General features: G+C 50.3%; 1 protein-coding gene and 1 long non-coding RNA gene across 46 annotated transcripts in view; one reads left to right on the forward strand and one right to left on the reverse strand.

Annotated features, from left to right (window-relative positions):
- Positions 1–26,185, reverse strand: part of Tcf7l2 (transcription factor 7 like 2) — a 191,720-nt gene that overhangs the window by 134,054 nt on the left and 31,481 nt on the right. The window lies entirely within an intron of this gene.
- On the forward strand, positions 7,999–8,665 carry LOC121139285. The gene is made up of 2 exons (XR_005876198.1): positions 7,999–8,266; positions 8,463–8,665. It is a non-coding gene; the product is annotated as an uncharacterized LOC121139285 (long non-coding RNA).

A 26,185-nucleotide genomic window follows, 5' to 3' on the forward strand; every position in this document is an offset into this window, starting at 1 on the left:
TTCCTGTTTCCTTCTGGGTAGCATGGGATAGTGTCTGTTTATACCGCTCTCAGGGTGCCCCTTCACGGAAGCAGAGCAGCCAAGGCTCTGCCTGGATATCACACCCCACCAGCGGGGCTCACACCTCTCCCAGTTTGGCAGTGTCTTAGGAACAAAACACGAGAATTCATTCAGGATGCTATCTCGGCTTGACAGCAGACAAGGGTTTGAGTGCCCCTGGTCATCCCACGTGCAGAAGGGATAAAGAATGGAAGGTCATGTGTTGGGCGTGGGGTGAGAAAGCACGGCTTCAGAAACCTCTCTCCAGGGACTCTGCACAGTGAGCTAAAACACTGCTCAGTCCTCAAGGCCTCTGAGCCTGTCGGGGTTATGCTGGAGCCACTTTCTAGGAGACGGTGGTATTAGGGTACAACCATCTGATGAGTGTGGTAGCATTGAAGATAGACGGGAGAATGAACCACAGATTCCCGACTGTGCCTCCTAACTCCACCTGAGTCCCAGGGTGCCTGCCTGGGCATGCCATAATCTCACAGAGATCTGGACTATAGACCCGCTCCTGATCCCTACACAAACAGAGCAGGAACACTCCGCCCTATTGGAGGAGAACAAGTTATCCCTGCCCTTGGGACCCAGGTACACACTTAATTCCCCAGGAAACAGATTCTTCAGGTATCATTAAGTTTATCACCAGGTAAAATAGAAGCAAATGTATGAAGCATGACGTAGCTTGGTACTGATGTTCATGAATGCGTTCCCATCAGGCAAGCATTACCATCAGTAAACCCTGTCCAAGCCCAGCCCGTCACCACCTGGTGACACCATGCTCTGTCATAAGCACAAGGCACTCCAAAGATCCTCGGCTCTCTCACATTCTTCACTTGGGAGTTTTAATAAAGAAAGCTCATCGTGCAGAAAAGGCCAGCAGAGCCCAGAGACAGGGCCAGGCCTCCTGCTCGCTCTCCCATCCTGGTTCCGGCTAATAATAAATAATAATACTTTGTGCTCTCCGATGCCTTTCATCTGAGGATTTCAAAGTGCTCTGAAAACATTAGCTAATTATTGCTCGCAGAATCCTGCGAGACAGACAGAAGAGGGAAAGGAACGACACGGTGAAGACTGGGGAGGAAATCAAAAGAGGGTAACCCTCAGGACTGCTACCATCCAGGGATCCCAAGCTCCCCCTGGTCCAGGTCTTAAGGGATGAGGGAGGGACAGACTAGTCACTTAGGACTGAGGCTTAGAACTGGCCTTTCTAGGCTCTGACGCTGACACCATCAACACACACACACACACACACACACACACACACACACACAAATACCAAGTGTAGACTTCCATTCTAGAAGTACCTTTGGCCTTAAAATGAAACCTTGCATAATTACCAGGCAGTATAAATCTGGTCCCAGGCAAGAAACATTCATAATGTAATCCTCAGTGAAAGATCTGCTCAGGGACACACCCTGGATCTGAGCCCCTCGCTATGCCCAGGGCTGGGACCTTTACAGCCGTGTGGCCACGCAACATTGGGGGCATGGAGAAGGGAGTAAACAGTGAGGACATCCTACGCTTGAGGATTTTGATCGCCGCCATTTCAGCTGAAAGCCAAGCCAGAAACCAGTCACACCCTGTCTCCCAAGCTGCCACCAACAGACCGGGCTCCTTTGGGTTCATCCGTTTTCACACAGAAGAGAACTGGTTTTAGCCCCCAAATCTTCAGTAAAACATGGAAACCAGAGTTGAGGGGGAGGGCACCGGAACACACAGGGAGCTTCCGAATGTACTGCTTCCCGCGCATTAGTCCAAATTCATGAATTAGGTGAGCCGAAGAGCAGTGTTACATGAAAGGAAAATACTTCGGTCCCTCTCGAGCACTTAAGCTAACCCCAAAATACACAAAGTAAATATTCCCTAGACAGATTCTTAACGAAGTGAAAAAAAAAAAAACCTGAACAGCTAAGCTGGGCAGGTGCCTGTATGTAAATGACAGGGCTTCTGAAAGATGCAGCTCCAAGTTAATGGACCCTCTGCCAGCTCGGCACCTAGCGAGCCCTTTTATCATGGAGAAGAGAGGTTTCAGTTTGGGTCCTGACGAAATTACCTGTAATTCCAAAGCTCATATCTCCTTCCTAAAATGCCTCCGCTCTCAGCTCTAGCCTTTCTTCCTTCCCCACGCCTTCGCACACAAGGACAGACCATCATCCTAGCAACACACCGCTGGATTTCTGACCCCCACCCCCACCCCCACCCCAGACCAGCCCCTGCCCACCACAGGCAACGGGCAAATACCGCTCGACAAATGCACAGTGTGCGATGCCTCCCAAGCCCAGCCGCAGCCTGGCTCCCACCTTTATGACTGGGCACTCAGCCGTGGTGAAAACCCCACTAGGCAGGCCTGTCCCACTCTCTGAGAGCAGTATTTCCCAAAAGTTCCAGCCTGATAGAATCCCCGAGGGACCCCCTAATGCTACACCTGCCTGGATTCTCTTCCCTGAACAGTCTGACTTAATGGAACAAGGTGCGACCTAAACATTAGGCCATTCTGATGGGCCGCAAAGTTTGGGGACCACTAACAAAACCCTCATGGCGATGGTGCAATAGCAGTAACTGCAGAAAGTTTAGGAGGAATACAGGTTTCTCGGGCTTGGCCAGAGCCCCATATCACAGGGTTTAGGCAGTGCACAGAAGTAAGAATATTTGTGAGAGATACCCAGATGGCCCCTGTACGCTCAGAACATTCCTCTGGCCTGTCCCTTCTGAGAATGATACATCATTGCCAATGTTTTTCTTCTGCTCAGTCAGAAAGTTACAATTTATCTGCCAAGTTCAAGTATCACACTGTTTCCAGTCTCTCAAGGGCCAGGCGGTGGTGGCGCAAGCCTTTAATCCCAGCACTCGGGAGGCAGAGGCAGGCGGATCTCTGTGAGTTCAAGGCCGGGCTGGCCCAACAGCCTCCAAAACAATACAGAGAAACCCTGTCTCGTAAAACCAAAAAGAAAAAAAAAGAGCAAAGATAACCCTGCCCTCCAGGTCCTAATCATCAAGTATCCGATGGGTTTCTTCAGGACGGGTAACGTGAGGGACCCTAGGAAGGGTTAAAGACTGTATTCAAAGCTACTTCTACAGCTGACTATGACCTTGGTCCAGGTCTCAAACTCCTTTCAGTTTCGGTTGCATCACTTACAATCTGGCCTCCCTGGGCAGGTGCACACATTCACACACAGGCACATACACACACACAGGCACAAGCACAGATAAAAGTAACCAAAACAAAATAATCCCCAGGGGCAGGCTAGATGGTTCAGCATGTAAACCGTATGGCCTGAGTTTGATTCCCAGGGATCAAAAGGTGGAAGGAGAGAAATGGCACCCTAAGTTTGTACTTTGACCTCCACTTACATCACACACACACACACACAAATGAATACTTACATACATACGCATGTAACTACAAAAACAAATAGGGAAAAATCTCTCCAGGTGATTCCAATGTTCTGAACTACAAAGACACTGGACTTTTCACACCTGACCTCATGGGTGAGGAACCTTGCCTGGCTTTCCTATCCCAGCAAATGGCATCAAAGGACAATCACAAAAGCCAGCTCCTATAGGACCTGCCAGGGTCCCCCAAATGCCATTCTCCAAACTCCTATGGTAAGGTATCAGCCAAGCAGAAAGAAAACCATGAACATATACTCGCTGCGGCCTGGGGGTGAGATATGGTCATAGTCAACGAGCCGAAGACCCAGCACCCCCAAGTGAAAGGTAAATGGACTCGTGCCTCATCTTTTACAGTCTCCTTAATTACCTGAAAGAAGAATAGGCCGTGCTCCAGAGCAGGCTGGAAAACCTTTCATCTCTCCCTCAAGGCTCCCCCAGGGAGTCGCAACAGGTTTTCTTAAATGTATGAAAGGATCAGGTCTAGGAATGCTATCTTTAATTTACCATCCTCTAAGGGACATGAACTGAGAAGCAAAACAAACTTGACAATGGCCCTTTACAGCTTTAAACGCAGACAAAAATGAAGACCCTGCCGGCAAAGTCGTGTGGGCACTGGCTGGCCTGGGAGGGCACCAATGCCTCCCTCAGGGAGTCAGCCACTTTCAGGGAGCATTTCCTCACTGGCCAGGGTGTGTCCCCAGGGCTTAAGAGAATCCCTCCCTACAGGCTGGCATCTCATATTTCCTAATGAGTTTCTCCAAGTCCTGGTCTGCGGATAGCAGGAGATGTCTTTTCCATGAGGTGATCCACGGAGGTGTAGAATTAACGCAGCTGGGTCTTCGGGGGCCAAGAGCATTGGAGGACTCACTTGTGGTAAAGAGGTGGGAAGGATTGGAAGGGACCTTACAGAAAGTAACCCAGGCCAGCTGGAAAAGAGGGGGACCGTGGAAACACACGTGCAGGGTCACAGTGAGAAGGAACAGGACGGCAGCCAATGCATTCGGAGTCGGTTCTCATGGCTGCACGTGGGGATGCCCGTACTCTGAGTGGGAGTCTGCGTTCAGCATGGCACCTGGCCTAGCGGTCAGTCAGCCTCAGGATGTAAGGACAAGCGCTGAGATACGAGGCTTGCCCAGTCACGAGTCCCCAGAGGAAGAGGGCAAAGAAAAGCAGTTACCCCATATGTAGTGCCACCGAGTGTGTTTTTAGGTTGGATGCGTGTTAGAGGAAAAAAAAAAAACAACAGCTCATCAAACCTGTAGTTTCCCAAAAGGCAAAGGTTACCGACAGGTCGAGCTAAATGAATCAAATGGTTGAATACATCAAATGCTAACAGTCCAGGTGGCATAGAGCTGTGCCAAAGACCACAAAGGGGTGTTCCTAAGAGGAGAGGTACTGAAGAAATTAGTGGGAATTCCGGCCCGCAGTGATGACGTCATGTTGAACCCCCTGCAGGATGTCAGAGAGAGAGAGGCGTGTGAGTCCAGGAGGGTAAGAGCAAAGGACAGTGATCTGAGGGCTTTCTGGATACATCCCAGAAAGGCACCCACAGCAGGCGCAACAAGGATGACCATCTCCAGATGCGGATTGTACACCAAATGGTGTCGGAGAAAAACGTGTTTGAAAAACCACTCAAACTTGGCTTTGGAGGAAAATCTAAGGCAAAGGTTAATGACCACGCTGAACCAAACAAACTCTAGACAAGTGCCATCAAGACCCCACTGAGACCAGGCCATGGAGTTGAAGGCTTGCTTTCACTGTTATAATTCACTTCCTAGATCTCAGACCCAAGATCCAAGCCAGAAGCCAAGCTGCCTGCTCAGTCGGGCTCTAGATCACCCCAGAATTTGGAAGCATCCAGTGAAATGGGAACAGGTGAGGGGTTGCAGAATCAGAAGGGTAGGCAGACAGCGATCCTCAAGAGTCAGGCTGGGTATGCCTCAAGGGTGCAGATCACACGTGGGGAGCCCTCTGCTTCCCGGGCGTTAAAGATCCCCACTCCTTAAAGATCCCCACTCCACTCCCCGTCATGCACACCCTTCTCCCAAGATTTCACATTTCTGAGGAAAGGAAAGAGGGAAAGTCAGCCCGAATTCATTGGTGATGCAAATGAAGCCCATTGTGAATGCTAAGTGCACTTCCAGGAAACCAAGGTGGAAGGGCTGTTTACTCCAGCCCTGGTGATGCTGTCGCCACGCCATGAAGCACAACCTCCAGTCAAGCTATTAACTTGAACGTTGAACTTCACAGCCTGGCTGTCTTCCTCAGCCTTCCTTTTGATGTTACCTCCAAAGCAAAAGATCAAAGGCTTTGAGTGTGGTGAGGGGAAGTCCCAAGCTCTTAGCCTAGCAGCCTCTGATATATGTTAAAATCCTGGCCAAAAGAAGAGCAGGCAGGAGAGGGAACCAGCTCCTGAGAGGCCTGGGGCGGGCAGGCGGGCGAGCAGCTCACAGAACAAGGCCAGGGAAGGAATGAGGTCACCCATGACAGAGACATCAGGGATATATATATATATATTGCGGGTGCTTGGAACTCACGATGCCCCCGAGAAGGCATCAGTCTTGCCAGATGTCATGCATTCTCACAACTCACCCCTACCAGAGCCAAGCCCTGCTCCGAAAGGGCCTTTAATTCACCATGAACCTCCACCCATCACCCAAGAAACTGGAGGGGACTGGGGAAGTGGGTGTCTGCTGGTCCTGAGTGCCAAGTGGGAAGCTTGACTGAGTAATTAGAGCAGGTAGCACACGGCGACGGAGACGCCCGCGCTGTGGAAAAGGAATGGAAGTCTAAGATCACACAGCCCCGGCCTCAAGCTTCGTTGGGGAATAATGAAGTCCCTTTCCCTTCCTTCTGAGGTTGTACCACGTCTAGGGTGGGAAGGAAGGGGGCGGGGAAGCCCTGATATTGGCAGGCACAGGGGCCCAGCTCAGCAACAGGGAAATGTGGCCAAGGGTGGGCAGAGGCCAGCAGCTGCATAGGGTTTCCAGCCACGGGGCAGACTTGGAGCCTTTTACTCCACGATTCTGTCCATATGCTACGAAAGGATCATGCACAGAGCAACACCTCAGATGCCCGCAGCCTATGCTTTGGATGAAGGCTCAAACAGAAAAACCAGTCTGAGGTGATCTGTCTCCCCTGACAAAGTGCTGGGACAGTCCTTCATCCAGACCCCCTCACCGTGGTGTAGGCGGAGGTCTGTGCACTCTGAAGCTAGCCCGATAAGCAAAGAGATGGGAGACGGGTACTCCGTCTTTGGCATTTTGTTCTGTCTGCCCCCACCATTCAACTGTGCAGAGCGGGCTCCAGAGGACTCCAAAGCGCTCCACCCCAGGCTCTGCCTGTTGACACCCTGGAGAATGGGCTGGAAACACAAAACCCAAAGTTTCAACTGAGCAAACAAAACAAGCCTATCTCTGGCCCCTTTCCACGTTTAGCAACAGAAATTTGGCTAAAGGGATAAAATGGAGAAAATTCTTGTGGGACGACTCTCGTTATGGACAGAGTGTGCTGTTTCCCAAGTTGACTCCCCTTCTGGGTTCCATTTTATTTCTTACAATAAAAGTCTCTCAAAAGGAGTCAGGCCCTGAGGGCCAAATTTATCCTCATTCTCTGCAAATCTCTTCCTCCAGGACACCAGTAGAACCTGCTTCCTCGCCTGCTGTCCCGGCCCAGCCATTTCCTATTGAGCCCTCCTCCTCCTCCAGCCTCTGAAGACAGCCTGCACCGGCTTGGCTACTGTTCTTGGACAGCTACATTTGGTAATTAGACAGTGGTATACGGCCCACGTGCCTGAAGGAAAAGAGCTACACTGAAGAGTTGCCAGCCACGGACTTTTGTCCTTCCCAGCTCACCTTGCGCCTCTCCTCTCATCCTCCCTCTGCCCAGGCATCTCTGGGTAACGCGACCAAGGCTGAACCTCTCCCCAACCCTCCAGGAACTCCTAGGGCAAGCCTGACTCCTAGGACAGGCATGGCAATTCCCCGTCAAAGCTTTGTGCAAGCCCAGAGGTGCAAGCCCAGAGGCAGGGAGGGCAGCAGGGAGAGAGCGTGCACTCATGAACCAGTGCTCCGCTGGGTCCCCCAGGAGTAAACGATTTCCAAAAGACAGAGCGGGGAGCCCCGCCGGCCACCCCTATGATGAACACAGGAGAAAATTAAAAAGTAGAGAGATGCTACTCCTACACAGTTAACCTTATGGCTGGGAACAGCAGCAGACTCACCTTCGGCCCCGGCCCCGGCCCACCCTAATAACCTGCCTTTCTCCCCCAAAACAGCACCAGGACTCACACCGTTACAACAACTGTTGGGACAGAGGAAGGACCGTGCCCCCGGCAACTTCACAATGCACCATCAGACAGATTGGATAACGGGGCCAGATCGTGAGCAACACAATACCAGCTCAAACACTGAGATCCCCACCCAGCCACCCACCTACCCGCTCATCTGTCCACCCATCCATGCATCTGTTGACTCATCACTCCCCCACCTGCTCATCTATCCCTCACCCACCCACCCACCTACCCACTCATCATCCACTCACTCACTCACATATCCACTGGCCCACTCAGCCATCTACCCACTCTTCCAGCTAGGGTTGACTCAACAACGTCCAGGGACCAGGAAGTACGTCCAGAGAATCATCAGACACCCTCTGCCCACGCCCCCCCACCTCCCACCTCCTTCCCGCCTCCACTTCCCTGACAACACAAGCTATACACAGAGGACGTCTCCTGAGACCAAGGAGCTCCACTTTGCGAAGGCCTCCCTCCTGACAGTGCACTCCAAATACCGTGTGGGAAGTCCCATGTCTGTTGTCTGCAGATGTGGTAAGTCGTGGCGGGGAGAGGAGGCATGCCATCCCAGCTCTCCACAGAGGAGCCTTGCTGGAAGAAGAGGGGTCTCTGAGAGGGGAATTCCTCCACTGCAGCCAGCTGCCATCTCTGGCTGATGACCCTACTAACCTCTTGATCTGAATAAAAACCCGGGGCCCTAAAGCCATCCTTCCGACTGTGCCTTCTGCAGGGAAAGGAGAAGCAGAGAGCTGTACACCCTGGCTTCCACGCCCACCAGCAGCCCATCACACCTTCTTCCTGAAATATAAACAGCCGTGTCCTCCTATCTGTGTTTTCCCATCTTCTGAAGTTTCAATGCCCCCCCAATCAATCAGCCATGGTCCAAAAGTATTAAGTGGAAGATTCCAGAAATAAATTCTAAGACTTAAATAACGTTTATTGCAGGGGTTTGTTATAATTATTGTCTCGCTGTTGTTGCTCTGGACCTGCTGCCACACCTTAACTTGTGAGTTAAACTTTACCAGTTGTGCATTATAGGGAACAGAGAGCAGTTGCTTGTGCGTTTAGCGCTTTAGAACTAGGCATAGACTCAGGCACACACGGGAACATGCACCCCGCAGACAACAGGACAGGTGTGTGGCTCATCTGGGGTCTACAGAGACCCTTCCATCATCCCAGAACCCCTCGGTTCCCAACTCCTGACCCAAAGCTCCCTGCCAGACTCTTCCTGCTCTTTTGGAGCCTCCCTTTCTCTGAGCAGAAGTTCAAGCAAGGTCTCTTCCATAAACTGGTGGGATGACATCTCATCCACGAAGGACCCAGCATCTGACAGGTCTTGGGCGACCTACTTCCCCTTTTCCACACAATATTTTAAGTTTCCAGCCTGGAAAATCCCAACAGTACCAAGGCCTTGGCTAGGTCTTTTCAGTCTTGGAAGGTAGGTAGATAGTTTCCCTGCTCGCACGGAGCTGAGTCATGGGGCCTGTTACCAACGGCGTACGTTGGCAGCTTCTCCGTACCAGATGCAGAGCCATCTAAACATGGGATGCACCGCCACCTGTGTCCAACAGGACTGGACTTCCAAACCTGGTGCTGACGCTTAGTACCCAAAGGAGCTCTTGCAGACTCCCCCATGGAAGTTTCTCGTTTGATGGGAACCTCAGCTCTGGACCTCAGAGACACAAGAGACCACTGCTGTGCTCAGCAGCCCAAACAATATAGGTTATCTTGACAGATGAGCCCCTTTCCCTCCTCCGCTTATCCGCGAAGCATTTGGTGAGTTACGAGAAAGGAGACTAAAAGCAACCAAGCAAATGGTTCTGGCTGGGAATGGGGATCAGAGAGGCGAGAGAGAAGAAGAGGGGTAAGGAACGATCACTACTCCTGAGCCCAAAAGCAACTCAAGAGTTCAAGTGCAATCGCAGAGGGCCATCCCCATGCTGTGCCAAGGCCGGGGGGAGAGCTCATCACCAAACAGGCACAACTGGCACCACGTGGGTGGCTGGACACAAATGTCCTGGCAGCCAGGGGATCTCTAGGGGCAGAGAGGTGAGATCTTACAGAGAAAGGACATCAAAAGAAGCCCCAAATGAAGACCTGATTGCACATTGGCCACAACAAATAATGTTTGCTCAAAGGTGGGAGGGAAAGGGGGGTTGGACGGAGACAGGCCCTCATTGGCTAAGGCCGGCTGGCGCATCCATTGTGGAAGAAAGGCTTGTTCTGTGTGTGCACAATGGAGACACTGTTCACAAGTACTTTGCCCATAAATAATCAGGTCTGCCTCTGCGTCGCATTACATAAGTCTGCAATGCAGTGAGAATCCAAGAATGGATTTCTTTCAGCGTCTATGCCTAAGAAATACACACTTGTAGTTCGCGCACACAGGCACACCAAAGAGTACAGGCTCAGGATGAGATTTAGAAATCAGCAAAACAGACCTTTATAAATTGTTAGAAACAACCACCTCCAAGTGAGAGTGTAATGAACTCTGATTTCTCCTCCAATGCACACCCTTCAAATAAACAAAGGAAGTAGGTGGTTTTCAGTGTGTGTGTGTGTGTGTGTGTGTGTGTGTGTGTGTGTTTAGATTTTTCTGTGTGTATGGGTGGTCTATCTGTGGCTACATGCACATGTATGTGCAAGCATGCTTGTCCACGCAGGCACACATGGAAGCCACAGTTTCTATCTTCTTCAATCACTCCTCCATACCATCATCACCATCACCATCATCACCATCACCATCATCATCATCACCATCATTGTCATCATCATCGTCATTACCATCACCACCACCACCACCATCATCATCGTCATCGTCATCATCACCATCATCATTTTGAGACAGGATCTCTCACTGAACCTAGAGCTCAACATTTGAGCTAGGCTGACTGGCCAGTCAGTTCCTCAACTCCAGGGAGCCTCCTCTGTCTATGTTCCCGCCACCCCACACCCCAGCACTGAGACTGCGGGTACATGATGTCAACACGGGTGCTGAGGATCTTAACTCTGGCCCTCATGCTTGCACCACGGCGGCAAGCACGTGACTGCCAAACCGTCTCCCCAGCAGCCCCTTGTGTTGTGTTGCAGTTTTCTAATTTCACAGAACTGCTAAGTAAAGGAGATGACATCCCTTTTCCTGAGAATTCTGAGGGATCCAATGGCTTGCTTGAGCCTTTACGCTCCCGTCACTTGGTGCCACAGGAGGTGGATCCAGGCTGAGTGGCGGCAGCAGTGACCCTAACCTCTGGCCACCAGATGCCAGTAAAATGTCTCCAAGACAGGCCATCTAAAACATCAACAAGTGCTGACAAATCCCCCTGAAGACAGGACAAATCGCCTGCGCTTGAAAACCACCTGAGAAGCAGCAGTTTGTGCCCACCCCCCCACCCCCACAACATTCCTTGGTGTCCAGTGCTTCTAATTCACAGTAGACACTGAAGGAGGGCTCAGCACAGCTGGAAACATCTGCAGCTGGGTATGGGGCTGGATACTGCCACTTGGCCTCACTGGAAGCTGAACACAGCCAGTAGTTTCTTCAGTCACAGGAGCTGGCCCAGGGAAGCTGGCATCCCAGGGGATTCTCCTCCTCCTCCTGGAAGGCGGATGTTGCCATGCCATTTCACAGATGGGAGAGAGGAGGCCCCCAGGGGTGCCAGCACCTACCTCCAGCCTCCTGAGCCCCTGAGTAGAAAATTCCTTTGCGGGGAGAGGATAAGCTAACGGAAATGGCTCAGAAACAATTCTTAGTTCTCTCTCACACACCAAAGATGGCGAAAACTCCTCTTAGGAATAAGTGGTGTCCTCTACTGTGATCTGCTTCTCAGTTGAGGGTCCCACAAAACCTCTTCCTATGCACCGCTCTCCAAGCTTCCTTCTGTGTTGCTGATGGCTGTGGCGTGTGTGCATGTGTGATGCCTGTGTATTTAATTCATGGGTGTGCACATGTTCATGTCTGTGCACTTGCACGTGGGAGAGAGCACACACACCGATTGTGCATGTAAGAGCCAGGTGAGTGCCGGGTGTTTTCTCCGTCACTCTCCTCCTTAAGTTTTTAAGCAGCTAGCTGGGTAAGCCAGTGAGCTCTAGGGACCCATCTGTCACTGTCCCCTCGAGCGCCCCACAGCGCCAGGGGTCACAGGCCAAGTGTTACACAACTGACTTTTACATGGGTGCCGGGACCCGAGTTCAGGTCCTCATGCTTGCAGAGCAAAACTTTATATTCACTAAGCCATCTGCCCAGCCCCTTCAGCTTTATTTGAAGAAACTACAGGTCCTTTCCAGGAGCTGCTAACATGCCCAGAGAAAAGTTAAACCATCTTCCCTCCACCGCGGAAGACCCAGAAGAGAAAACCCTGAATGATTAAAACCTTTCCGATGTGGGAAGCTGTTCCCAAACCCAGCCGGCCAGCCTCTTCCGAGCGTGGTGCGGCAGCTAACAGCATCGAGCTCCAAGCTGGTTGGCTGGGGTTCTACTAACCCTGCAGGCATTTTTCTCCTTTCAAAGTTTCTATTAACTCCCTACTGATGTGCCCTAAAAGAATTTTTAAGGGCTTGGAAACACATAAATAAAATAGTCTTTGTTGGACCAGCACAGCCAAATGAAAGTATTTCACCTGTGTAGCAGTGGTGATAAAAGTTTTAGGCCCGGCTTTCACAGAAGTCATCCGAAGACTGAGATGAGCCTGGAGTTCCCAGACCGTGTGTAGCAGGAGCCCTCTTGCCCTCCAGTACATGCCAAGGGCAAGGTAGGGAAGAGAGAGCGGGCCCACCATACACCCAGGGTGCAGGAAACGTCTCCCCACCCCCAAGTACCTGCACTCAGGGCAGTGGGGTGGGGGAGGCTCTGGAGGAACCCTAGTCATGTCTGCTGGAACTCAACTCATAGGGAGCTAAAGACGCCAGGGGACCCTCAGAGAGTGTGGCGCAGGGGTACAACTGAAAGGTGGAGGTGGCGGATGGAGAGCAGAGGGGACTCCAGAGGAGACGTGGCATGCAGGCACACCAGATCCCTGGAAAGAGAAGTGCCTGTTCATCCCGAGGCTACACGGCCAACCTTCAGCAATGAGCCGCATGCGCAGAGCCCGGGAACCCGTGCAGCAAGCTGTGTGTTCTGTGCCTTCTAGCAGAATGAGACTTCCAGCCTCCCCTCTGGGCCCGAATGATGGTTTGCCAGCAGCACTGCCAAGGCCATCCTAAGCAAACATCGCAGCGCACACCGTCCAGGAAAACCATCATTCTCACACCACTTGGCAGCTTAAATAGCACTGGCGACTTGCTACGAGCCATTCGTCAACTCTGGGCCGCCGGTAAACAGCGGGCTCTCAGGGATGCCACTCCAGCTTCTCGAGGTCTAAAGAGTCCTCGCCTCGATGGGGAAGAGACCGGCCAGACTGTGCCAAGCCCTCCCGGTCACTCAAGGGTAGACAAGTGCTCCTTGACTTACCATGTCAAAAATGTGTTTAATTCAGAGGCTTCTTTGGCAAGTATCGTGTGCCCCCCCCTCCTTGCCTGCCTGAGGTGTGCTAGAACGCCTCCGTTAGCCTACGATTGGGCAAACTCTTCTAATACAAAGCCGACTTTACCATAAAGTGTTGTCTACTTGTCTGTCACTCATCAAGCACTGGCCTGAGTTAAAAACAAAACAGACACAAGGGAACGTTTTCACACCACTGGGAAACAAAACCTATCAAAGTCAAGACCACCTCTACTGGCCTTTGCCAGAGGCCCCCAGCCTCTATCCATGCGGGTCTTTTTCCTTCTTCTTCCGGGGAAAGTTCCAGGCACCCGGCAATAAATCAGCACCCACAGGCACTATTCTCACCTAAGTGGGTGACACTCCTTGACTTAAAAAGCAGGAGCCTGTGCCCTGTTCGCAGAAGGAAAATGGAAAGAAAGAGGAAGCGAGACTCACCACAGATCTGAAAGGCTGTTCCATGTTTCCCAGGGTGCATCAGTCCTGGAGGCCAGCCATTCATCATCCTCCAACCTGTCCAGACTCACTTTAGTTGCAGGGTGTCCTGAAGCATCCAGGGTCCTGATGAGCATCCGAACTCGCCAGGGTACCACCCAAAGTTGCCCCCGAACTTGTGCAGAGGGCGTAAGGGACGCTTCCTAGGGGCCACACACTGACTGTCCAGCCTCTCTTTGCCTCAAGAAGGGAAAGCAGGAGGCCAGCAGCAGACCCCACGTCTCCTAACCCCAGCCTAGCTTCTCAAGTCCCGCCTGTGTCTTTCACCTCACACATAACATAGACAAGGGTCTTCGCAGACAAACCGGAAGAGGCCAAATCCACCATGGCTCCCCAGGTCCATAGCTCATGTCCATTAGGCAGCAACACCTTCTAGAATATGAACTACTTCAGCTGAGGTAGTTCCCACACAAACCTTACTTATGTGACGAGTCACCAAGTCTTAGGATACTGGATTTTCCACCCATACCAAGAGAGCAGCTAACAGGACTCAAGCTCCACCGCAAGGACTCCGCCTCACCGATGGCTCCTTCCTTTCCTCCCATAAAGTAAGCTGAGACAGTGTCTTCACAGCGCCTGGTGCTCCCAGGAAGAAAGGCGCCCAGTGAAGCCAGGCTACTATTCTACACTAACAAGGGCTTGGAGGCTCGTCACAAAGACGACAGCAGCATGCTGACCTGTTCAGACCCCATGCCTAGTGCGCTACAAGGTGCTTACCTGCCTCCCCTGCAAATCAGGGGAGGGGGCTTCCGTGCAAGCCACTGAGTCTGCAAGAGGCTGCCCGCTTAGCTGTATGGAGCACATGCAGCTAAGCCTTGGGACCACTGAGAGCATTGTGAAGCCTTGAATAGAAAAGGTCCCCCACAGCAAGAGCCTCCCTGTCCAGAAGATCACACATGGGGGAAAAAGCCTAGCGTCCACTTTGGGGGAGTTCCTTTGGGAGACAGGCAGAATGCCTACAGAGGACCCAATACAGATAATCAGAATAACTAACTAGTATCCACCGGAGACTCCCATTGGCGAGAGCAATAGAAACTAGCTCCAGCCCCCGCTGAGCTACTTTAACTTGACGTAATGCTACAGAGTTTGATGTTTTCGAACCAGATCTCTGCCAATATTACCAAACTGAAACCATTTTCAGTTACTGTGTATCATTCCTGGTCTACAAACGGAAACCAAGCGCTGATGAGAGGAAGTGTGACTGCTGTGTGAGCTTCCCACACACAAACCTCAGTCCAGAGCCCCAGCTAGCCCCTCGCAGCTGAGTGACACCGGACAAGAGGCTGGCCCTGTGCCACCTCCACTTAAAAAAAATCAACATGCCCCCTGCTGAGACTGGATCGCCTGAGCACCTAGCCTAAGGCCTCTTTACTTTGTGGGGAAGGGGACGCTTGGACAGCAGTCTCGCCAAACCTGAAGGAACAAATGAAATTCCCCTGCCTCCCACCACACCTCACCCCCACAATCATGGCAAAGCAAGCCCCCCCACTCCGTTTTATTCCTCAAGCTAAACTCTAATAGCTCTGAGAAACCCAGTGTTTCCCCTGCAGTCTGGGAGGAGAGAAAACTCCCCCACAAGGCAACAGAGGTACTAACCCCTAGAGCCTAGATGGCCTTAGCTCCACTTCTAAGCAACTACGGCTTCACTGTAGGAGTCATAATGAAACCACTGGTGCTGTAGCAGGGACGGCTGATGGGGCCCAGATCACCTGGATGCGTGCCAGGTCTCCGTGGGCACGGATCTTTACCTGCTTATTCACCCCAGAGCAATAGAACATCAGGGGCTCTGGATCCAGAGGCCCCACAGGGGGCTCCCTCCTTCCCAGTCTGCTCACTGGGTCTCTAGAGACCTTAGCCCACCTGGATGTACGGACCGTGCCTAGAGTCCGCAGCTGTGCTAAGCAAAGTTCATGGAAAGCATTTAGTCTATCCAGTTCAGGAGGAGGGGATGAGATAGAAAGGACAAAGAATTACCTACTCCTGGGGGCTCCCAGCTACACCCCACACCATTGGGAGTTGAGGATACAATTCGGTAACTCATTTATTCTCAACAATGTTTCTAGAGTCCTGAGATAAGGAAGAAAAACTCATGATTGGTATCCCCTACCTTTATGGGGCCCAACATCAAGGGGAGGAGGAGGGAGAGAAAGACGTAACGGTTCAGTCAGCACTCTAGGAAAGCAACGGGTAGAACCAAGCGCAGGAGAGACTGGGGAATGGGAAGTCCCCACAGACCTCTAAGCCCACATGAACCAACACAGGCAGTGGTGGGCTTAGGAGACACGTTGCATCACAGAACAGCCAGATGAAAGGAATCTATCTGAGCTTCCTGGCACAGGGTGAATCCCATGGGCACCCACAGGAGCCAGCACGCACGGTGGAGTCTCTCCAACCCCATTTCTTCCTTCTCCCTGTGCACGGTGCCTGAGGAACTGTACAGACTAGGGCAGATTCCCACCACCACAGTGGAAGCAAAACACAGCAACAAACCACCAGACACTAGCCAGGGACCAAGAATCTCATGGCTGCCTCCATGGGCAGTCATGTCCTCCTCCTGGGGAAACAGAAAAAGCAAACTGCAACTATAGTTGATCCGTCTCCGTCCCAGACCCGTCCAGCTTTTCACAGGTTTTTCCCACTACCCTGAACAAGTCCTGAATCCCCACCTACTTACAAACAGCAACCCGGGTTTCCTTATAAAACAGTCTTCCATGACTCTGAATTCTTTTTGGTCTACACAGCCAACCACACCTGTCACCTGTGTCTTTTCTTCTCCCCTGGAGGGCGGGGGTAGGGCTTTCTGTCTCTAACAGCATCTAGGTAATTATTTTACAGTCAGAATTCTAAAATACTGGGAGAAATAATGTGTGTATGTGGAGGGGGTCCATTCAGTTAAAACACTGGAGGAGTTTTCCTAATGAGCAATTTCATATTGTTTCTGTCACTTTTTACTGTCTTGCCTAACACAATTGGGGCATCACAGACTCATTCGAAAACTTTGGCAGTTGTTCAGAAAGTTAAACATGGTTATCACGTGGCACAGCAATTCCACTCCTAATGATGTACACAGAGGACATGAAAACACATTTGCATAGAGAAATGTGTGCATAAATGTGGACAGCAGTATGCAGCAGATGAATGAATGAGTGAGTGAATGAATGAACGAACGGATGTTTGAACAGACAAAAGAAACGTATATGGAACAGATTATTTGGCCCTCAAAAAAAACAGAATACTATTAATGTCGCCACACAGATGAGCCTTGAAAACATAAAGTAAAAGGAACAAGGCAGAACAGACCACACTTCCAACGATTCTGAATGCTCCTAAGAAATGTCAACAATAGGTAAATCCAGGCTGGCACAATGGCTTAGTGGGTAAAGACACTTGATGACAGAGAATGCAAATCTGGCAACCCAAGCTGTATCCCTGAGCCTGTGCTAAGATTGTAGGAGAAATCTGGCTGTGCAACCTTGTCTTCTGATCTCCCCATGTTCATCATGGTGTACTCACCTGCACACACACACACACACAAACACACACATGTATATACACACAAACACATACACACACACTCACACATCATGCATACACATGCTCACACACACACACTCTCTGTTACACACACACACACATAGATACACAGATATACACACACTCTCTCTCTCTCACACACACACACACACAAACACATACAATGATAAATAAATGGTTTTTAAACAATAGGTAAATCCACAGCCTGTGACAGGAAGGAGGACATGTTCTGTAGTTAGGCAGCTGAACAGTTCTGAATATACTAAAATTCACTTCAAACAGCTGGACCTTTTGGTCTCTCCACATCTTCACAGAGCTGCTACAGTCACCAAAGGAAAGACGGGAGACGCAGCTGTGGATCTGGCCTGTCCATTCTCTGGTAGAGCACAAATGCTTGGCAGGACAACTTCCAGGTACCCGTGAGTACAGGCGCACCTGAGGAACCTTGCCATGTAAGGACAGAGCAACAATTCAAAACACGGACCGTGGCCAGGACATCACACTGCTGATCAAGAATGTCCCTAGGCCCTGCCCCAGAGACGTGCTTCACTCTACGCGACGGGCGGAGGACACACGATCGGTCTCAGTCAGGAGTGGGTGAGGGGGAGCAAACAGAGAAGACTCCACAGCACAGCCCTATCCTCCAGGACCTCAGAGCCCTCAGCTCTAACTCTGGTCCTCTGCAGGGTGCTCCAGGGGCCAGAAGCCCATCCCCTCCCTCCCTGGAGTCCAGCACTGTCTCCTCTCAGGAACTCCGGGTTTTGGCGCAGGAAATGCAACCTTAGCGCCCAGCGGGACTTGATGGGCTGGCCGCACTGCTTCTTGTTCCAGAAATGTTCGCCCAGCATTCAGGCGATTGGCAGACAGCTGGAACTCGAACCCAGGAATCCCAACGCCCACGGATTCTCACCTCCAGCTCCAACAAAGCTCCCTTTGTCAGCTCTGGGTGTCTCCCACAGGGCATATTTCCCTCCCAGAGCCGGGAAGCGGGGGGCGAGGGTGGTGTGTGGGATGGCACCTATGCTACTGACGTGGACTCTCTGCTTTCCAGGTTGCCCAACCCGGGTACCTAAGGGAATGGATGGGCAGAGCTTGGCATGGGATGCCCCACAGAGACTCTGGCCCTACACCAGTCACATCTCTGCCCTCTCTCCAGACCTCATAGCTCTGATACCCAGGCCTGAACAACAAGCTGTCTGGAGCCTGCGTACTATCCGGGCAACAGAGCCGGGAGTGAGCAGGGCTCTCGTTCAGACATGCCCGTGCGCCTGTGAGGGTATCCTCCAGAAAAACATCTAGGTCCACTCCAAGCATCCTGTCCCCAGGTCCCTGTGCAGGCCAGCTCCAGTACAAGGCACTGGAGCATGTCACCCCTACAGTGCGCAGCTCCCATCAGCTCTCCCAAGACCTTCTGGGACTCGGAGGTCAAACCCATAGCCACATTACATGGACAGAGCCAACTCTTCTTCCAACGTTGTCTTCCCCAGAAAAGCTCAGGAAAGGAAGATGGGCTGTGGTTGGACATGTTGACAGAGGCTCCCACCAAGAACAGTCTGCACTACCTCTGCCCCCAGAGATAATGCTACCCTGGGTGGTGGCTGGGCTGTCCTGGAATAGAGCTCAGTGTTAGCCAGTCAGTCTCTGAGCCTGGCCACATTTGGTAGCAGGAAGAGACCCACCCCATGACTCTTCTCACCCTAAGGGGGGGTGCACACTTGCTGAACCTCTCAGGAGCCTGTGGTAATCTCGTCACCACATACGATGTAGTTCGGCGTCTGGACTCGCAGAGTCCTCTGACCCTCCACTTGGCAGTGGGGGAAGCTGAGTCCTGAACGCACTAAAGGAAGCTGGGTGCTCACAGTCTGCTCTCTCATGCTCCAACCTGGCTGAAAGGATTCTAAGCGTTCCGAGGGGAAGCCACAGAACTCATCGCGACAGCGAAGGTAGCGGAGAGGTACAAACTATGATACTACAGACGGGAACCCTTTGTCCAGGGCACACTAAATGGCTCCAGGGCCAGTGTTTGAGCATGTCCACGGCCCTGGGTTCCAGCTCAAGCAAGACAGGAAAAGAAAAGAAAGAAAAGAAAAGAAACTTTTTATCCAGGCCAACACCCATCCAACTTTGTTACTCTTGATGCTCAACACCACCCACTAAAACGAGCAATGCAGCCGGGCGTTGGTGGCACACGCCTTTAATCCCAGCACTCGGGAGGCAGAGGCAGGCGGATCTCTGTGAGTTCGAGACCAGCCTGGTCTACAAAGTGAGTTCCAGGACAGCCTCCAAAGCCACAGAGAAACCCTGTCTCGAAAAACCAAAAAAATAAAAATAAAATAAAATAAAACGAGCAATGCAGCATCAACCCCAATCAGAAGGTGAGAAACAAGCTTGGGGATGTAAAAGACGGAAGAATCAGATTAACTCAATGCTAACAAAACAGAGATGCTGATGTTGTGGAGCCAGGGGTGCAGGGAAGTAACGGCTGCTGTATCGAACCGCTTTGGTGAAGGATTACTACAAAGCGTGTCCCTTCGAGAGATAAACAAGTAAATGGGTCTCACCTGAGTTGGCCTGGGGGTTTGTAGGGAAAAGTTAGTATCCCCGTCCCCATCACTGTGCCCAGTGCTTGAGGGAAGGCACTTTTGTGAACAGGGGTTCTGAGAGGCAAACCATTGTCTTGATACTATTAGCAGTAAGTAATGCAAATATCCTACCGAGAATAATCACTTCTGCATCGTGCCAGCCCCGGACTTTGGATTCTCGGTAAGAGACACAGGGCATCAAAGCCAACGAATTCACAGAAATGCTCAGGGAAAGAAGGGGGAGACCGAGAAGAAAGCCTGGCTTTCTTCTGCCTGCCGCCCCCACTACACACCCCATCCATCAGAAAACGCATTGCCCAATACATCATAGGGAAGTCCAATCTGGAAGGACAGTCAAATGACCCCCTCCCTAAGACATCATCACCAAATAACTTAGGTCTCCGTGTCCTCACCAACTCATCTACCGCACCTCAGCCCAAAGAAGACGAAGTGCTACCACGAGGCTGTGTCTAAAAGCAGTGTCCGAGGAGGTGGGAGGGGCTACCCACAGCAGGCAAGAACTGCTGTCCTCACCATAGCAACGCGCCTGTTTATGGTAAGGTCTACCTGCATCAAAGGCTCCAGACTCTCAAGGCGCTGGAGCCCTAAGATGAAGCTGAAAACTCTCGTGAGCATGTCAGTGAGAAACTTTCCCAATACAGGACACGCCACAGTTATTAGTTCAAGTAAGAGTAACGGAGGAAATGAATTCAGACAGTGTCTAAGGCAGAGTGGAAACCCAGCACGTGGCTTTCTGAAGTGCTTTGGCTGTTTCTTTTTCTGATGGGTTAACCCCCCCCCACGGGCAGAGAAGGAGGAGGGGTTCTAAGAAGAGCTGGGCTGGCGGCTGAGACTCAAAATACCCATATTGAGCTCATGGGGTCTGGTAAGGTACAAGGGGGGCCCCCAATGACTCCACCCAGAGGAGAAATCCAGAAATGGATAGACACACAGTAGGCCTTGTGTTACTGGGGGGTGGAGGTTGTTGTTTTAGCCTCTGGGAGACACAGGAACCCACCGTTAGGTGGTTTGGAAAATAAATCCAGAATTTAGAAAGGCAGTCGGAACACTAGTCCCTCCCAACCGCAGGCTCTCGCTCCCCTCCCCAGCTCTCCCTCCCCTCCCCAGCTAGTGCACAGCAGGACTGCAGCCTCATATACCATCTGAGCAGCTTGCTCCTTCACGTCACGTCACATAGACCTCAACGGCCCCTCAACCCCGGAGCTCAGCTTTCTGTGTGTATGTCTCACTTTGGTTTCTAATGCTATTATAATATTCCATGACCAAAAGCAACCTGGGGAGGGAAGGTTTTACTTCATCTCATAGCTCATGATCTATCATGAAGGGATGTCAGGGAGGGAGGGATTCGAGTCAATAACTGATGCAGAGGCCATGGAGGAGAGCAGTTTACTGACTTACTGTCTGTGGCTTGTTCAGTCTACTTTCTTATAGCCAGGACAGCCAGGCCGGGGATGACACCGCCAACAGAGAGCCAGGGTCTTCCACATCAGTCATTAACCAATACCCCAATAACTTAACTATGGACCAAAACTATGGGTGGCATTTCCTACTTAAGATTTCCTCTTCTTCTCCAATAACTCGAGTGTCAAGTTGACCCAGAAAAAAAAATTGTACAATAGCATTGATGTATAACATTATTGTGAATATCACATTGAAAAATGTATACAATGATTCCAGAAACTGGTCGTGCCAAGCACTCAAAATATCAACCCTTTTCTTTTTGCTATCATGGTTGAATAAACAAGACCTAAGCTCTTGTATAAAGCAAGAGACACCAAGGGACTCCAGCACAAGGGAGACGACGAAGCAGATAAAATATGAGGATCTGAGTTCAAATCCCAGGAATCCATACAATAAAGCTCAGCTGGGTGATGGATGCATATATAGTCCCAGTGTTCCTATGGTGAGACAGGAGGATGTTCACCAGCTCATGGGCCAACTAGCCTGGAGTGCACATTACTTAGACTGTCTCAAATAAGGTGAAAGGTGAGGTCCAACACCCAAGATTGTCCTCTGACCTCTACATGCACCCCACAGCACAAGTAAACCCTCACAAACACATGCACACTCATCATACACACAAGCCAGGTGTGGTGGCCCACATCTTCAATCTCAGCCCTTGGGAGGCAGAGGCAGGCAGATCTCTGTGAGTTTGAAACCACCCTGGTCTACAGAGAAAGTTCCAGGATAGTCAGGGCTACACAGTGAGGACCCCCTCCCCATCTCAAAACAAAGAAAAACCACAAAAGAGAGAAAAGATCTCAAAACTGTAAGGTCCTGCCTCTTCTTTTAATACACACACCTGATATAAAATTGGGCCCATTTCAGGGCTGAAAACAACTGAGGCAAGGGTCATTGGTCAGTCGTGCTCACCTTCAAAACTGGGGAGGGGAGAAGAGCCCTCAGCTAGCCTGTGTCTGGAAGAACTATTAACGGAGACGGAGGAGAGCGATCTAGGGTGTCTGGAAGATAGATGGATGGTAGCTCTTGAGTTGGGGTGAGTCAGAGCTCAAGACAAAACACAGGATTCAGAACTCCTCTCATGGTTGGTGTTTGGTTCCAACCAACCATACATTGTCCCTAACGGGTAAGACACAGCTGACATGCAACAGGCCTAAACAAATACTTCTCTCATGTTTCTAATTCTATTCATTTTATGTCTGTGTGCCACATGCATGCATGGTGTCAGCAGCAGACAGACGAGGGCATCAGATCCCCTGGGACTGAAGTTGCAGATGGCTGTGTGCTGCACACGGGTGCTAGGAATCCAATCAGCCAGTGATCTACGAGCCATATCCCCAGGCCCAAATAAACATTGCTTGCTAATGGGGGCTAAACACACACACACACACACACACACACACACACACACTTCATACTCACAGATGTACAGCTCACACACAGATGCACATACATACACACACAGATGTACACACATGCACATTACATACACAGATGTATATTCAAATACACACAGATGTATACAATACTACACACACAGATGTACACACACACTACACACACACAGATGTACATTTCCTTTTAAATGTATCCTACATCTCCAGCAAAAGAAATGCAAGCTCTGTGTTTTCATCTCACTTCTTTGAGTCCATGATGCTAGCTGATGTCAATATAATGTTAGATCTTTAGCTGTACACCAAACCCATGGCTGACCACACCACACCCATTTTGCGTGTCTATGGGGCTCACAAGAGTCTTCCCAACTTTGTGGTGATCTTACATTTCAGATCCACCAAGGTGCTCAAGTTTTACCTGCACAGTCTGAAACGGCGTGAGGATTCTAGTACAACTGACTGCACACTTGGCACCATATTCTCTGCTCAGAGCACTCATGGCAGAGACTCGGGGTGCAGCTCAGGGGGTAATAAACTGCTTGCCTAGCATGCGTAAGACATGTGATTCTCAGCACTGCAGAAGCAGGCATGGGGGTATAGGCCTCTAATTCCAGCGCTCAGAGGAAGAGGCAGAAGAATCAGAAATTCAAGGTCAGCCTTAGCTACATAAAGAAATCCAGGCCAACCAACAGCACAAAAAAAAAAAAAAAAAAAAAGAGGGAGAAGAAGGGGAAGGAGAAAGACAATATTTCTGCCTACTAAATGCATGTATAGGCAATACAAGCAAGGTGGCTTAGTGGGTAACACAGTTCACTGCCCAGACTGATGACCTGGGGCCCACACCATAGAATGGGAGAACCAACTAAGTTGTGCTCTGAACTCCACACAGACAGTGAGCACACATGCACACACACAAATGCACTCATATTCGAATGCACACACACATACTCACACATGCATACATACAGGCATACAAATGTAGGCACATTAACCCACACATACACACACACTCACACATGCATACACACAAGCACACAAATGCACACATATTTGCATGCACATGCACACACTCACATGCATACACACAAGCACACACATTCACATGCATACACACACACACTCACACATGTATACACACAAACACATACAAACATAGACATATTTGCATGCACGTACACACAGGCACACACACACAAATGCACACACATGCACACAAACACATGTACACATAAATGGATGTAATTTTAGAAAGCATTCATGTTCCTCAAAGCTCACTGTAAGTGGCTTTATTTTTTTTAAAGCAAAAATTATATCCCAATCCATTTGAGCAATAATTGCTTGAGAAAGATCATTTTATTGTACCTGCTTTATAGACAACAGAAATTGGGATGTAAGCTCAAAGTGAGGTGAAACCCTAAAGCTGTACGGCCAGGACAGACAGACAGGTCTGCTGACTTACAGTCAAACTCTCAGCCACTTGCTTCCTCAGTCTCAGCATTTCTCTGGGGGACATCATGTGCATCAAGAAGAGTTCTCAGCTCAGTACATGTCTTTTCCTAGCTAAGGAGTGAGCGGTTCAGTCTGTAGTACCCAAGCTCACAAAGTCAAGATCGAGCCCAACAGAAAGAGCATCTATCTACCTTAAGCCTTGCAAGGTACAAGAGTAATTCCTCGCTGAAGATGCTTTGGAGAAAAGAGTTTAACGAGTGTCTTTACCCACCAGACTCTCCAAGCAAAAACCACAGACAGGGGAGGAGCTGGACTTGCTCACCTCCGTGTATTAAATAAATCACACCCAACTAGAAATCTACAAACTGGGGGCCTTGCACTGCCCAAGAAGGGGTGGCACAGCCACTAACTCGGCAAAGTTCTCAAGGTGACACTTCCTCAGACCTTCGGGGGAGGCATGGAGACCCCCAGGGTGAGGATGGGGGGGGTAGAAAACGCTCTGATTCATAACCTTAGCCGAAGTATTTTTTCCACCAAGTGTAGCAGCAACGGTGACTTATAAGTGTGCTGACCGATTATAGCTTTACTTTCAAAAGAGCTTTGATTGATCTTTTCTGATAGACCTGAAATAAATTAAACTAGATTGACCCACTTGAGAATGGACTCTAATCCCTTAGTCAGATCCCGCAGAACTCAAACCAAACCAGCTGTTAATTTGGGCTTTATAAGATAAAGCATGAGAAATCCAAGTTGATGTACCCCAGAGCAAAGCTGACCTCATCCCTGTGAGTGATTGCTGGCTGCTTTCAGGAACTAATCAGTTCTTGGGTGAGTGGGTGCCAAGCCAGTGCTCTAAGAACGAACCCAGCTCAGAGAACGGAGGAAAAGACAGAGCAAGATGGAACCAACTCCCTGAAGCCAGTGCAGATCCACAGACAACCAAGGGTTCGACCAGAGCCCAAGCACCCACATAACCACCAAGGAAGAAGAAGCAGCTGTTTCTTAAAGAGGGTGGGGAGGTAGAATTACCCAGGAAAGTATTCCCCACTGCTGTCTTAGGCCCTCATCTTTGAAGATCACACTGTCCCCTTTATCTCTGCTTCAGGATGCCTTTGATTTGAATATAGGAATTTCAAGGCTTTCAAGTGGCATCGTGGCAGCTGCCCGTGGCACTAACAGACTTAACACAACACACACAAACAAACACGCATGCACACACCTGCACATATACAAACACACACACACACACACACACCACCACCACCACCACCACCACCACACCACACCACACCACACGCTCCCTACACCGCTAAACTCCAGACCGCTTTCTCAACTTCTGCCAGCATCTTTTCTGACGTGATTAAGGCCCCAACCTTGTGTAAAGGTAAGCCGTCAACTCTGAAGGCTTTCCCCGACATACAGACTAAGCCCACAAGGCTCCAACACTCCAAACAGCAAGGCTGGCGGTGTCTCCATCCTAAACAACATTTCATAGAACACTCTGTTTACTGAATATAAGGGGATCAAGAATTGAAATCCAATTTAAGGAATTATGGTGCCTTCAGACTGTTTTTCCTCAACGATGAAAAAAGACAGGCATGTTGTTCCTGGAATTAAGCCAGAAGAAACTGATCCTTGTAGTAATACAAGAGAAGAAAGAAAGAGATCAATGTATGTGTTTATCCATGTGCTGGGGGAGGGGATGGCTCCAACAGGAGTTGCATTCTTAGTAGTAAATGAATTTGCTTCATTTGATGGAATGAGCCCGAAGTTTATTTCAAAGCCCTATTTAGATATCCATTATTTAGGCAGAATACCATTCCCCTCTCATGGCTTCTGAGAAGCAGAAGAAAGGCACCCAGAAAAGATGGACTGAAAAGACACAGGAAAATAAACCACATAGTCTATCTACTTTGCTAGTAGCAATGAGCCAAATAACCCAAGCTGTGGTAGGGGCCAGGGATACAGTGCTGTTCCTTTCAGACAAAAGTAACCACTGTTGCTTGGTGCTGGCTACTGTATCCAGGCTGTTTATATGCTG

Source organism: Mesocricetus auratus, unplaced genomic scaffold, assembly GCF_017639785.1.
Source record: "Mesocricetus auratus isolate SY011 unplaced genomic scaffold, BCM_Maur_2.0 Super-Scaffold_4256, whole genome shotgun sequence".
Taxonomy (NCBI): Eukaryota; Metazoa; Chordata; class Mammalia; order Rodentia; family Cricetidae; genus Mesocricetus; species Mesocricetus auratus.